This window comes from Herpailurus yagouaroundi, unplaced genomic scaffold (genome assembly GCF_014898765.1).
Source record: "Herpailurus yagouaroundi ecotype Mexico unplaced genomic scaffold, PumYag 186, whole genome shotgun sequence".
Classification (NCBI taxonomy): domain Eukaryota; kingdom Metazoa; phylum Chordata; class Mammalia; order Carnivora; family Felidae; genus Herpailurus; species Herpailurus yagouaroundi.
This window is the reverse complement of record NW_024412417.1, coordinates 36,978,671-36,994,774: the sequence shown is the minus strand read 5'-3', so window position 1 is coordinate 36,994,774 and position 16,104 is coordinate 36,978,671.

The window sequence follows — 16,104 nt, the reverse complement described above, 5'->3', positions numbered from 1 at the left end:
CTCAGTCTGTTAAACATCTGACTTTGGCTCGGGTCACGATCTCGTGGTTCATGAGCTCCAGCCCCTCGTTGGACTCTGTGCTAACAGCTCAGGGCCTGGAACCTGCTTTGTATTCTGTGTCTCCCCCTCTCTCTCTGCCCCTCCCCTGTTCACTGTCTCTCTCAAAAATGAATAAACTTTAAAAAAATTAGAAAGAAAAGAAAAGGTTCCTAGGGATGGTAACAAGAGAAACTTTGACATCTGTTATCAGATTCCCCTTTGAGACATGATTTAAAGGACACCTTTTCCACACAGCCATCTGTGACTGCCTCAGACCATTACAAGCAATCACTTTATGCCCTTGACTTTCCATTCCAATTGTTTCCACCATTTACTTAGTGCCCCCTCTTACACACCAACACGTTTTGCAGGATCTAGAGAAGGAGCACCAGGTTTCCACCAGCAAGTCTGGATTCCATTCCTTGTGTCACCATCTGGACCCAAGCACAGTTGGGTAAGGATATCAGCTAGCAGAACTTTGGGAAAACAGAATCCACACTAGGGAGATAAACAGAGGTGATTGACTAGGAAGAAATGGAGAGAGCAGTTAAGAGGAAAGAGGAGACGGTTGGACATCTAAAGAGTAGCCAACAGCAGGAAGCCACTTGGCAAGAAGGGACTTGGAGGGAACACAGGGAGAAGGTATAGCAGAGCACAGAAGATGACCACTCAGGCAGGAGCTACCATGTGGGAGATCGGACCAGAGATTGGCAGGGACCATCTGGAAAGGATTTGGAACCAACTTCAGACGAGATGTAGCCACTGTCAGAGATCCTGCCTGGAATTCTCTGGCTCCTTTCCTCTTCCACTTTCTGTTTTGCCACCAGTGCCATCCAATGGCCCAGTCTACCTGGGAGCCAACTGACAAGGGCACCTCAGAAATCTAATCCCAGTGTTACACAGCACGGGGTGGTCAGGGGATGGAGAGGGCAACATGCAGACCATTGGCATGGTTAAGTGATTCATCTTCTGAACAGCTGCCCCCCCCATCAAATCTTTTTTTTTTTTTTTTTTTCAGTTTATTTGAGAGAGAGAGGGAAAGAGAGAGTATCCCAAGCAGGCTCTGCACCATCAGCGCAGAAGCCGATGCGGGGCTCAAACCCACGAACTGTGAGATCATGATCTGAGCTGAGGTCAAGAGCCGGACGCTTAACTGACTGAGCCACCCGGGTGCCCCATCCCCTTCCGTCAAATCTTAAAGTAATGCTTTTCTAACACACTTCTTGAGAATATCACATGAGATTATTTTAATGTGTTGGGGGAGGTTAAAAAGTGAGACTGTGAGGACACTTAGGAAAATGTTTTAAGGATTTTTTTTAAATTTTTTTTTCAACGTTTTTATTTATTTTTGGGACAGAGAGAGACAGAGCATGAACAGGGGAGGGGCAGAGAGAGAGGGAGACACAGAATCGGAAACAGGCTCCAGGCTCTGAGCCATCAGCCCAGAGCCCGACGCGGGGCTCGAACTCACCGACCGCGAGATCGTGACCTGGCTGGAGTCAGACGCTTAACCGACTGTGCCACCCAGGCGCCCCAAGGATTTTAAACATTAGATACTGCCAATTGTACTTCTAGGAAAAGAGAAAGTCCTAAACATATCTACAGATACAGGCTAAGAAAAATTTGTATCTCGATAATACTGAAAGTTGGAAGCAACCTAAAATACATGCGACATATTCAGGGCTAAAAACAAACAACCCCCCCCCCCCAATTTCTGCCTTTAAGGATATCCCACTCATGAAAATCAGATAAAGTGCTATGGGGATCCAGGGGTGGGAGAGGACAGTGAGTATTCGCCCCATCCTTCTAGAGGATGGTGCACGGTATATTATATGGCACATGTAAATGCTAGGAGGAATTTGATATTTCTACTGAAACACCCGAGTTAGGAGGTTGGATGCCGAGGTAGAGTAGCAAAAGGGGACGGGAGCATAACTAGAATCCCAGGGACCTGTGAGTTCATCCTGGGTCTGGTTCTGATGCTGGTGGTGGCCTTGTTCAGGCCTCTACTCTGGCTTTCTGCAACAAATAACAGAAACTGGGGAACAGCGCGACTGCCCCACCGCTGAACACTGCAAACAAAAGAACTGCCTCCTGGGGTCTGAGGCCATAAGTAGGATTCACTCCAGGGCCTGGCGGGTCCACGCTTTTTGTGCTCATGCCAGTGACACAGGCCACCAGCGTCCGATTGCAATTATGGTTCAAACTGGCCCCCAAAATTAAAGCTGGATGCTTAGCTTTGCATTTCACACCCACCCCTCTGTCCACCTGGAAGTAGCCTACAAGCTTTATCCTCCAGAGCCCAAAACGCAATGTTCTTAAAAAAGGTCAGAACAAATTTTGAATTCCAGCTTCGAGACTTTGTAACCGTCTGAGCTTTGGCAATTAGCTTCAACTCCCGGGTTAAGTAACATGAAAGACGCAAGGCAGAATCTTAGCAGAGGGGTTAGGTCACAGTAGGTATTTAATACATTTTCCTGGTGTTTTTGTTTTTGTTTTTTACCTTGCTACATTTCTTCCAATATGCCCCTGTATCGCTGGCCAAGAGGTACTGTTCACCCACCCTACAAAATATCTCCTTTGTTCACCCCTTCACGTCTTTGTTAATATTGCTTTCAGCCTCATTAGTAGGAATGAAAGAAGTGCCCAAAACAGAGGAAGGACTAGCTCAACTCCAGCCTCAAGCAGGAATGTTTGAGTCGATTTCCTTTTCTTGCTTAGCAAGCACTGAGCTTCCTGCTTCTGGTTTGGACCTGAAGTGGAGGGTCCCAAATACCAACAGGAAGGTCATACTTGTGGTCTCCCTCCCTCGCTGAGACCTCGTGGAAACCGGAGGCCCTGGAATTTCATGTGGGTGTCCTTTCTCAAGAGATTTCCAGCTGCAATTCCCAGACCGGAGGTAGGCACTCCATTCTCCAGATCCACAACCATTCTTTCTGTTAGCTTTTCCAAGATTCCGATATTATCTTGCCAAGTGTGGGTAAAATAATTAAAAAGAGTTCCCGTGGAGAGGGGTAGGATTTTACAACATAGGATAAAATCTCCTTAATTTGAGTTGTGTTAGTAGGTTTCTACATACAGGCAAGGGAAAGGACAAGATTCACCCATCCATTCATTCATACATTCATAAATATCGAGTACCCAATGATATACCAGTCACTGTTCTCAAACAAGGGTCTTTTCCAACATTACCTCTGAGAAGCCACTTCTATGAACTGTGGGGTGTCAACTCACCCTGCACAGATTCAGATGGACAAATAAGATTATTACAGGAATTTATTAGTTCTATCCACATTTATGAAAACCTCATAGATGCCAAGAAACCATGGTAGTCACCGATGATGTAGAGAGGAGTACTTTACTTGTTCAGTGCTAACCATACTCTAGATGCTTTTGCGTATGGATCTTAATGTCCACAACAATCTCATAGACAGAATTGCCTATGTTTTATAGTTAACAAAACTAAAGTTTTGAGAGGTTTTTCAACTTTCACAGGAAACAATCAAAGCCAACATTCAGCCCATCGTTTGAACATTTATCTACTGAGGGGCATTTGGATGGCTTCCAATTTGGAGCTATTACAAAAAGTGATGTGATCATTTCGGCTTTTGTCTTTTCTGTACACAGGTAACATTCCTATTTTGTAAATACTTAGGAGTAAAATTGCTGGGTCATAAGATATGCATATGTTCAACCATAGCACACATTATCAGTCAATAGTTTTTTCTGACATCGTTTTTATCATTTGAATTAATTGACGTGGCAAATTCTATTCCCCAAAAATGGCCACAATGATACCTTCCGTCCCACATGCTTTTCTTATACTGTAACCTTGACACTTCCTCCAGCAGCTGATAAAGTCTAGGTCCTTTCTCCCTGAACTTGAGTGGACTTCTGTGACTTCCTAGATGAAGGCTGTTCAACAGAACATTCTGCAATGATGGGAATATTCTCTTCATATTGTCTATACAGTAGTCACTAGCCACATTGAGCACTTAAAATGTAGCAAGGATGATTGTAGAACTGAATTTAATTTGAATCCACACGGTAAAATAGCCACTAGACACACGTTCCTATGCACTGAACGATGCAAGCTTAGATCAATGGAATATGGTGGAATTAGTGTTTTGTGATTTATGAAGATAGATCATTGGAATGCCATACACCTGGCTTTGTTCTCTTAGAAATAGTCGCTATGTTGTAAGGAAGCCCAAGCAGGCCGTGGCAAGTCTCACATAGAGAAAAATCTAGGACTATGGATCACAGACAGCGGACCTCCCAGGCAGCAACCAAACCCAGCTCACCAGCCATGTGAGTGACCCATCTTGAAAGTGGAATCTGTAACTCCCACTTGAGCTGTTCTAGCTGATGCTGAAGGAATACAAACAGGCCATCCCTACTGGCCCCTTTCCAAATTGCTTAAGTAGCAACATAACAGTAAAAACACAGAAGTGTTCCCATTAAATTCAGACATGAAACAAGGATGCTGATTATTACTCCTATTGCCTAAAATGCTGTGGGAATTTCCTTCTAATGAATTGAGGCAAGACAATAGAAGGTATAAAAACTCTAAAAGATGAGGCAAGTTTTTCAATTTAAAAATACCTGGATAATTTCAGAAGCCTGGAAAACCCAAAAGAATCAACTGAGAGAACAGTTATAAAGGGAGAATTTCAAAATTAATATCTAAAACCCTGTTGGTTTTACTATGTTCACATAAGATATACATACTTATGTCACTTGAAGAAAAATCCATTAAGCAAAAGCCTCAAAGAAACCAATGCCCAGAAATAGAAGAGTGTTATGATTTATATGAATAAACTTTAAGATGCTCTATTAGAGCATAGAAGGAACCGTGAAAAACTTTAAAGTGACCCACGGAACATAAAGTACAATTTGAATTGATGGGAACTAATGTCCAGTTCTAGTGAAGATAATGTGATATTGTAAAGATGCCCATTTCACCTATGTTAATCGGTAAATTGAAGGTGATTCCGATAATATTACCAACAGGACTGTCTGTATGAAACCAGACATTGCTAAATCTACATTCCAGGGGAAGATCAGGCAGAAACAATTTCAAAAAGACAGATAAGGGAATGGACTACATGATGAAATATTATTATGAACCCAGCATAGCTTTTCTACTGGTGCATGAATAGAAATATCAAAGGAAAAGAGAATATTGGATGAGACTCAAGTATATGGATATTTAGATTATGATAACATCAGCATTCCAATTCAGTGTGTCAAAGGTAGAATATTCAAAACTGGTGTTGGGACAACCTACTGAGAAAAAAAAAATAAGGTGAGTCCCTAATGTATCACTTATTCAAAAAATTTGATCTATATGGATGAACATTCAAAATTGGGATGAAAATGAGTTGTTCTTGTAACCTTACAGCAGTAAGTTTTTTCTAAGCAAGATACAGAATTTAGAATTTTCAAAAGCCTGATAACAATAACCTCCTAAGTTTTAAAAATTTCTACTTGTCACATACTAGAAACAAAATCAGTATATAACCAATCTGGGAAACATCTGCAGTGTATATAAGGCAAAAGGAATAAGGTCCTTACAATTTTCTTACAATTAACCTAAGGCACTAGCTCAATACAGATATGGACAAAGGGCACAAATAACGTTCTATAGAAAAAAATACAAATGATTTTGTAAACATAAAAATGTTTAACTTCCCTCAGAATTAGAGAAATATAATAAAACAAAAGAATATTTATAGAGGGACAGGAGGAAACGTTTTTAGTGCTGGGGAGACAGGAACATCCATTCTCCTTTCCACAAAGTTAGTGGGAGAATTCATTGGTATAATCCTATGGAAGGGCAATTGACAGTATCCATCAATATTCTAAACCCGAGGTTTCTTTTCAAGTGTGTAACCTAACAACTTCACTTTCGTCCTGTAGGCAACTAGCACATGTGCAATTCAATACCACGACTTTTGGGGCCATATTGGTTGCAAGAGCAAACATTTAGAAAGTAGGTGACTGACCGCATGCCAACAGGAATGGATGAAGCACATGATAGCACATCTATCACAGGGACCACTTTGTAAGACTTACTGCGAATAGTTTCTGAACAATCAAAAGATGCAGTGCAGTGTTTCAAAGGATACAACAACAAAAGTGTAAATCTTCAGGTTACAATTGAACAGGATCCTTCTAGATAGACACAAAAACTATGTTTTACTGATTTCTAAGATTGCTTTAGAACGGGGGTGAAGGCTTAGCTAAAAAGTTTGTCATCACTCTATAGCCATTTTTACTGCTTGTCATGTTTACCATATATGTGTCCTAGTTTTTCCTCTTAAAAACAAAAATGAGGTAGAAAAAAAAAAAGAGCTACCTCCTCAAAAATATCTTGGACTGGCATACCACCAGAAATTCTTTTTATGAATCAGCCTTTGGGGAAATTCCAGTCCCTGCTTCAAAGGCAACATTAGAAAAATCCATGAAATCCCAGGCTCTGCACCTACTGACGACTTCACATAGTAGCTGCCTGTTTTTCCTCCAGCTGTGTCTGAAACTGACCAGGTCTTTCAGAAACAAGGCCCATATAGAGCCTACTCTGTGTTTCCTTTCACGGGGCTTACCCCTTCCTACTTGTTCTAAAGATGCTTTGTGAGTCTCTGATTGGCTTCATATCTGATGTATTTCTCTAGCCTCCATGAACTATCTGTGAATGTTCTTTTAGATCTTTATTACAAAAATTCAATAAATATTTCTTAATTGAAACAATGAAGGTTTTATTTATTTTTATTATTATTTTTTTTAATGTTTGTTTATTTCTGAGAGAGACAGAGACAGAATGCGAGTGGGTTGGGGCAGAGAGAGAGGCAGCCACACAATCTGAAGCAGGCTCCAGGCTCTGAGCTGTCAGCACAGAGCCTGATGCAGGGGTCGAGCTCTCCAGCTGTGAGATCATGACCTAAGCCAAAGTCAGATGCTCAACTGACTGAGCCACCCAGGCACCCCATGAAAGTTTTGTTTTTAAAATCAAATTCAATGTGGGGAAGGAAAATTATCCTTGTAGCACTGCCATAGAATTTACCACAAGCTAGGCAGTGTTCCAAACACACACATGTATGAATAACAATATGTTACATACAGTTATGTCTATACTTTATATATAACCTATATATACTTACCCAGCTAGAATAGGTTGAGATGAGCTTTGAATGCATACAGTCTTGCTTCAGTGTATACAATGAGTGTTCTCAACTATGAGGCTCCGTTTTCCCACTGTCCATCTCCCTTCTTGTACTCACTCCCTCCTTGACTGGCCTGAACTCTGTGACCCACCATTGTGTTCCTTCTTTCACAAAACGCCTCCTCTCTCTGGCCCTCATGGTTCTTTCTGGGCAAAACTCCAACCCAGTCAAGTCCAAAATGCTGTCTCTTCAGGCTGACGGGGCTGGCCAAATGCACACAGCCCTGCTCATGGGTTATACTTTCCACATACAACTCAACCTCCAAGAGGACCCTCAGTCCCCTGTCACACTCCTGCTGTACCCTTCTGGATCCGGTTATTCTTCTAGATGACTGCATAGACCGTTTTGCTCTTCAATCCAACACCACCTTCTCCCCCAGCCTCCCAGGTGGCTGATGACTTGGCCTTGTATTTCTCGAAGAAAATGTCCACAGGGGCCTGGTAGCTAACATAAACCACTGAACTAAAAGCATCGCCTACGGAATGGTAAGGACCAAAGTTGCCTCCCAAGTGCAAAATCCGTGTAAATGGTCTTCCTGCGACTCAGCTCATTTATCATGGCCGTCCGTGAAGTAGGCCAGCCTGGGCAGCCAGAAAGTGGAATCTTTTCAAGAGAATTTGAAGGTTCAGATTTTGCTGCAGAATTTCCCAATTTTAAATACTTTGGCTGGGGGGGGGGGGGGGGATATTTCCACAAGTTGGAATATACCCTGTAGGTACCCCATTTCTAACTCTGTAGACAAATGTGAATCAAGAGGAGCCATTTATTATTTTAATAGAACTTCTAAGAAGGCCACCAGATTTCTAAGCAAGAGTTTCAACTCGAGCTACCGTGGATTCTCAAGCATTTTCTCTTTAGACTGCTGGGGTCAGTTTAGAATCCCAGAAGGAATTTAGGATTATTTGAGATGTTAATAAAGAGATGGTTTTTCATGGTGTGGGTGTAGAGAAACCATGTACCCTGGAGCTAATAACAGGACTGTGCTTGCCCTAAGAGGGACACCGATTAGGGACATGACAGAACATCCATAAATTTGTAGTTCGGTGAGCGAACATTTTTTTTCCAGCAGACACAGCCAGTCCTGAAATCTAGGTGTAAACTCAGAGAATCAACATTCCTACCTCATTTTCCACCGACCCCTATCCCTTCCCTGGCAAAACCCAACTGGAGTCCAGAGGACAGGACATACACCACTACGTTGGTCCGTAGGTGTTCACTTGCCAAACAGGGAGTGAGTTTGGGGAGGAAAATGAAAGACCAAGCAGAAAACCACCATCCGGCTTGTAAAATAGGGACTGAAACTATTCTCCTTTTGTAGTTGAGAAAACAGAGACAGGTTTATTAACTTAGTCACTGTCACAAACACTAACTGATGCAGCAGCCTGGTCATCCTAAGTCCACAGCATGAAAACACTTTTCTATATGGTCCCTTCACCATGAAATTCTATAGTATATGTAAAATTTATTTGGAAAAAAAAAATCACTTAGAGAATTCAATATGTTCTACGTGCTAAACTAATTACTTCATTCAGAGGAACTGATTTACCAGAAAGCTACACATTTATACATTCAACCCATATTTACTGAGTGTCTGTGGTGCTGTGCTCAGGGGTGAACAGCAGAGACGATAGCCCCGCTTTCACGGGGACAGAGCCTAGATTTTAGTACCAGACGGTAGAGAGACAATACAAACACGTACGCAGACGCTTTTCAATAACAAGATCTAGAAGAAAACAAACGAAAATAGAGTAATGCTGTAGACCAAGGGGTCAGACTGCAGTCTGCTGGCCAAATCCAGCCCACTGCCTGGTTTGGTATGGTCTGTAAACAAAGAGTGGTTTTTACAGTATTTTCAGTTGTTGGAAAGATATGAAAAGTAGAGTAATATTTTGTCACACCTGAAAACGATAAGGAATTCAAATTTCAGTGTCTGTAAATAAAGTTTTATTAGAACAGAGCCCCACTTACCTGTTTTCATATTATCTATGACTTCTTTCATGCTACAACGGCAGAGCTCAGTAGTTACAACAGAGACCATATGGCCCGCAAAGCTTAAAATATTTACTCTCTGGCCCTTGACAAAAAGTGACTTCTGGGGGTATGAAGGACTTTAAATTGGGTGGTCAGGAAAAACCTCTCGAAAGAAGTATGCATTACGACACGAAGTCAGAGAAGAGGGCTTTATGTTACTTTAAATTGGGTTGTCCTACAAAATTTTCTTTAAGAAATAGTCTAACAACCGTTCTGACTGTTCTAGTACCCGCCCGCCCCCCCCCCAAGGAAAATAAATGGCATACTTCAGCCATCATCCACCCATAGGCCAAGTTTCCAAAATATAGAAATTTTGGCTCCAACAGGAATATTTCCAAAAGGTTATATATGAAAACAAGGAGAGGAATTATTGTTATAACACCACGGGTGAGCTTTTTCAGCCAAAGATTGCATATGTTATTTTGATTTTAGACCATCGGATAGATTAATCAGAACCCTCCTTAGAAGCATTTGAACCAAAGGAAACTTGTCTTTTCTGCCAAAAGTCCACTGAGTCATTAACAGAATATAATAAAGATTTGAGGCTTTAGTTTTGGAAAAGTTGTCATAAATTCTCCCTGGGAGGAACGTTCATCTAGGAACTTTTGCAGATTCCACCCATATTTTAGCTGGAGACTGGATCAGGCTGATGTGCGAGTTGAGGAGGCCTAAAGAAATCTCCTCAATCATCCAACTCATGTGCCATTAAAGAATCACCCCCCCCCCCAGACTAAGGCAAAGAGAAAAGAGAATGGGCCCAGGGGCTCATTAGGGACTGCCACTTTAGATACAGAGTCTCATTTTCACATGAGAACACAATCTTTACAACATTGAATTTGTAGGACCATCATAGAGGTGTGAAAAATTAGGGGAATAATTATCATCATCTCCCATTTTACAGAAGAAGCTTCATAAGTGAAGCTTATGAGGTTTAAATACCTTGCTGAAATACATAGGATTATTATGAATCCTCTGTGAAGGTTGGAACATGAATCCTGCATGAACAGTCATTCCAGTATTTCTGTGGTGATTGTCATCTCTCAGCCTGTGCTCACTTGCACACTTTCTAGGGTGCTTGCTTGTGCGCTCGTGCTCTCTTGTTCTCTCTCTCTCTCTCTCTCACACACACACACACACACACAGCATACTGCTACTTTCTGTGTCTTGGCACGTGGGAAAACAAACTTATTATCTCCAACACAGGCTTTTTTGTCAATCAGGCCTGGATTAAAATCCTGGCGAACTAACCAATGAGCAGGTTCATAGTGAGTTACTTACCTTTTAGCATCTTCACCGATAAAAACTATTTTTAGCACGATTTATCCACTCACCTTTATTGAAGTACCTTTATCTGCTTTTTAATCATCTACCCTCATTGAACATGTCCAAGATAATTTCCTTAAGAATATGTGTAGTGTGTAACAAATTAAAAGATCCACACACATCAGGAAAAAAAACAGGCAAAAGAGAAGATCCAGTTCCCAGAAAAACTAACAAGTCGACTATACTAATTAGTATACTAGTATACTAATATACTAATGACATTGGTCATTAAAGAAATGCTAACTGATGCAAACAAAATGTGAGGTTTATCTGATGGGTAAAACTTTGCAGGATTAAGGGGTACCTGGGTGGCTCAGTCGGTTGAGCGCCCGACTTTGGCTCAGGTCATGATCTCGCAGTCCATGAGTTCGAACCCCACGTAGGGCTCTGTGCTGACAGCTCAGAGCCTGGAGCCTGCTTCCAATTCTGTGTGTCTCCCTCTCTCTCTGCCCCTCCCCTGCTCATGCTCTCTGTCTCAAAAATAAATAAAAACATTAAAAACATGTTTTAAAAAAGAACTTTGCATGATTAAACCTAACAGGGTTGGAAAATTGGTAGGAAAAATTGGCACTGCTCGTTAACAGTTGGTGACTGATACTGGTCTATTTCAAGCCAAGATTCCCATCTTGAGTTTCCTCCCATTTAACATTTAATTATTGAATGTCCAGCTCAAGAAAGCTGCCATTGGCAAAGTACTTATGTACTTTATGGGAGAGAATTCTATCCCATTGAATGATATCAATCCTATCAAGTGAACAATATATTCATTTATCATTTTAAAATTGGAAAAAAAGAAAAATGCAGCTCAGTGAGGTTCAGCAACCTATCCAACTTCGTCTGGAAGTAGGAGACTCGGTGTTCATAAGACACTACTGATTGATTAAATATCCCAAGGAAATGGTCTCTACCTGTTCTAAAATCTGTCCTGCTTTTCTATGCCTACATGATGTATTCTCACTGGGCACAAATGGTCTCACTGTGTCTCACCCTTGGTATCAAGCCCACTTATTGCACATGAAGAATTTGTTGAATTAACATAGCTATTCTTATAGCAGCCTTCCCTGATCGGAGTTTAAAATTCTGAGGTTAAAGAAGCAACCCGTTTTTTGGAACACTGACCTTTGCAAAGGCTCGTTGTTTGTCCTTTTGTTAATTCCTCTCATAAGCGGAGCCATCAGAGTCGGCGTTAACCACCTCTTACAGTTTGGCAGGAAAGCATCTCGATATTACTTCAATCAAGATTTTCTTACCCTTAATAGTCGGGGAGAAATAAAACATGCTTTCAGATAAAAACCAAGAGAGCTTTTGGCCCCCAGATTATCACGGAAATAACCATTAGGTGATATTTCAGCTGGAAAAATATGAATTCAGAGGTAAATCACGGAATTCAAGAAACAATGCCCAAACTGGCAGTGTGTCAATAAATGTAATTAAAAATCGATCGCAGAGGCCACAGCTGTGACTCCTGGGCCTCGGGCTTCCCCCTGAAGCATAAGCCTGCTGGCTCCCAGCCACCTGCAGCTGCCTGGGCACCGCAGCACACGGCTTTAGAATCCCCTGCATCTGGAAGCAGGTGAATTGTGGGTGATCGCACCTGCTGGGACTTTACCATCGTCTGCCCGGACCTGGGGAGGAAGAACCAGCAGCATGTCGTCCCCTCCACCTCTACCAATATTTTTAGACTGCAGGGACTACTTTTGGGGTTCCCACTAAGTTCCAGGAAGAAGGCATGCCACTGTCTGAACCCAGCTCCGAGGCCGTCTTTCTTGCCAGGGTGATTCATCTCCCCAAACCCTGCTATACCTAGAGCTTTCCAGGAATAGCATAGAAGGGACCTAGAGCCAGTGAGGGACCTAGGTCAGCTTAGGGAGTAGTCCCAGGAGGCGGTGCTACTGGGAAAGGCCGTGCCGGAGTGCAAACAAAATTGTACTGGAGCAGTACAACTGTTAAGGAAGCTGAGAGAAATGGAAAGCGTTGCCAGAAGGAACTTCCTGGATCAGAGGTAGTTCACGTTCAGGTTACCTATTGACAATATGTGCTAAAACATCAGCTGGACCGGCTAATCTGCAAATGTAATACCAAGGTGGGAAGTTCAGATTGGACTTGAATCAGACGTGTCCGGTTCAAGTTTAAACAATTTAACAGCATGATGCCTCTGCATTTACTACTATGTTCAGATGTGCAAGGATAAGCAGATGGACTGGAAGCCCCTCAGAAGACACTGTTTACCTTTACCTGGTCCATCTGCCCTACACATCGACACCATCTCTGTATTAGCTTGGGCTACAAAAATCGCACAGGCTAGGTGGCTTGAACAATGGGAACTTACTTTCTGGAAGTTCTGGAGGCTGGAAAGTTCAATATCAAGGTCTGGCAGAGTTCAGTTTCTGGTGAGAATGCTCTGGTTTGTAGCCCCTTACCTGGTCCTTGAGCCCTTCTGGAAAGAGAGGTAGGAAAGGAGTCTGGCTCTCCCTCTTCCTCTTATAAAGCTACAGTCCAATCAGATTATGGCTCCACCCTTATGACTGCTTTTGACCTTAATTACCTCCTAAAGATCCTCAGTTAAGGTCACATGGGGGGGGGGGGTTGGATTTCAACTCACAAATTTTGGTTAAGACACAATTTAGTCCATAGCACTCACCATTAACAAATGTACCTTTACCATCTGGTGACTGCCTTTATCTCTCCATAAGACCAAAGGTTACTTGGAGAAATAGAAATTCCAGGCTTGGTTGTTACTTTTGAAAAAACTACGCCTCACATGGCGTATCTCTGAATGCAGCTATGTAAAAGAGAATCAGACTTAAGGGGCTGTTCCGGAATTCCTTCCAAGAGCAACTGAAGTCAATCTAATTCATGTGTGTGACCTTACCCTGATAACCGGGCACTTGAATCTACCCCAAAAGCATCACCTGAGGGATGTTTCCCTTCTTAAGCAGACCCTAGTGAAGGCTGCAGGTGCCTGTTAACAGAATTAAATGCTTTTCTGGGGCTCCTTTCGATTAGGTCAAAGGCTCTAGCAATGGCAGTAGATAAAGAGCTCTTCATAAAGGCATTGAAGATGTGGAGGGAACCAAGATGACACAATGATTTGATTTTGTATGGTTGGTGATCAGAGATATTTTAGAACATTTTTAAAAATTTATTTAATTTTGATGAGAGAGAGAGAGAGAGCGAGCGAGCGTGAGTGCACATAAGTGGGGGAGGGCAGAGAGAGGATCTGCATTCTCAGTGTAGAGCCTGATACGGGGCTCCGACTCACGAACTGTGAGATCATGACCTCAGCTGAAGTTGGACGCTTAACCAACTGAGCCACCCACGTGCCCCCAAGAACATTTTATATTTTGCATTCCTGTGTACCTAAAAGTTTTGTCAAAGTAATCATGCTTGTGAGTATTTATCCCTCATTTGTGGAATGAACCAATCAACCAAAAAGGTCACCATAAAGTTCTGTATTTATTTTTTGTCTTTTTACTACAGTTATGAACTCTCTCATGTGAACGATTACTATCACCAGGTATTTAAAGGGAGCCTTATTTCAGAGTTATTTCAAACTGGTCCAACGAAAAAGTCTTTCTTTTCCTTTAAGGCTAAAGACAAGAACGTCATACTGTACAGGTGCAAGTCAATCACAATACAACCAACGTGGTGTAGATAGACCTTCACCCTATTGAAGTAGGTATATCCCAACCTGTTGCCATTGATTGTTTCTTTTTCAAAACACCTTTAGAAATTTCCAAGTTGTCCCTGAGTTGTTTAGCCATGAACATAGGCAGTGTTCTCCCTTCTGCCATGAAGAATACTTCAACTTAATTTTTTCCAGATACCTGCCTGGAAAATCTGTACTTACTGCTGTTACAATTTTATTAGAATACATTAAATAAAAAAAATGACTTTAAAAATCAATTACATAAATATACTCCTATTTTGTGTGTTTAATAAAAAGGTATTTCTTTCAGTCACCAGAAAGACTAAACTGAACATGACTGACAGCTCCCAGTTTGGGCAAAAATGTTGAACAGTTACAGGGCAGGTAGATGTATATAAGTTTATATAAGAACTTTAGAAAATCTTTAACAGCAACATTGAACAAACGCATACCCTACGATTCAGTGTATCAGTTAGTGATTTCCACATAGTTCTAACTAACAAAATCTTTTGTGTCCTACAGCAACAATCATTAATCTAGCTCATGTAAATGAAGGACAGCTGGGTTTTAGTTGTTCTAGGTTGGGCTCACATGGGCTTGTCTCCAGACCATGAGTTAAATTTCCCGGGATATGTTCTTTTCAGAGCCCCAAATGGACAAGCAGAAACAGTATATGCCTCTTAAGGTCTAGGCTCAGAACTGGTAACTGAAGCTTCTACCCACATTGCTTCAACAAAGTAAGGTGTTATGTCCAAGTCTAATGTCAATAGAGCAAAGAAATATGTCCTTGAAATACATGAAGACTTTGAAGATATTTCAATGGAAACATAAATGCAAAGAGTTAAAAAAGAGAGTAAATTAAAGGAAAAGAGAGATATCTAATGGTTTAATATATGAGTAATTCCCAAAAGAAGAGAGTACTGAAAAAATATAAAAATATGTAAAGACATTGAATATCAATAAGCAAAATGCAGTTATATTTTTCAACACCAGCCCAGGCAGGTAAATATATATATATATATAAATAGTACATGCTATTTATAAAATCACCCAAAAAATTAGAACCAAAAAATGACCCTAATGAAAGATAGACACAATATTTATTGGGAAATTTAATATATTCTAAACAATATTAAAGTAAACCTAAGTCAATTGAGAAATATGGCCTATTTATGGACAGGAAAAAATACCATAAATACCTCATTTTCTCTGAATTGATTGGCAAATAAGGTTTAAGATCAACCTTTCTATATAGACTTAGTTATGCTAATTTAGACTACATAGGAAAAAGCCATGAAAAATTAACATAATTTTGAAGGTGAACAAGTTTGGGGTAATTTTCCTAAATGATACCAAAATTTATTATGAAGCTATAGTATACAAATCAGTGTGAGATGCTGAGATAGGCAAATAGATCAAAATAGACCCTATAAAGTGATATGTATATATGGGAAAATTTGACTCAACACAGCATACACCACCATACAAATTAAGGTAGAATGGAATGTCAATAAAAGTATAATATAACATGATATAAGATGCATCTAAGGTGGTATTTAGTGGTAAATTCATAGCTTAGAGGCATTTATTTACAAACTAGAAGGACTAAATACAAATGATAAAGGATTTATATTTATTGGATAAATAATACATTTAAAGACAATATAAGAAATACAGTAATATAATAAAATGTCAAAAATGCAGTGAATATAAAACAATAAAAAAGTATATGTCTGTTATACTTGGGGTGCTTATTATTTCCAACTATTTTCAACTTCCTGTTTCTTGACTGTTCAATAAGACAATTTTATAAAGAAGATGTACATGAGTAAGAAA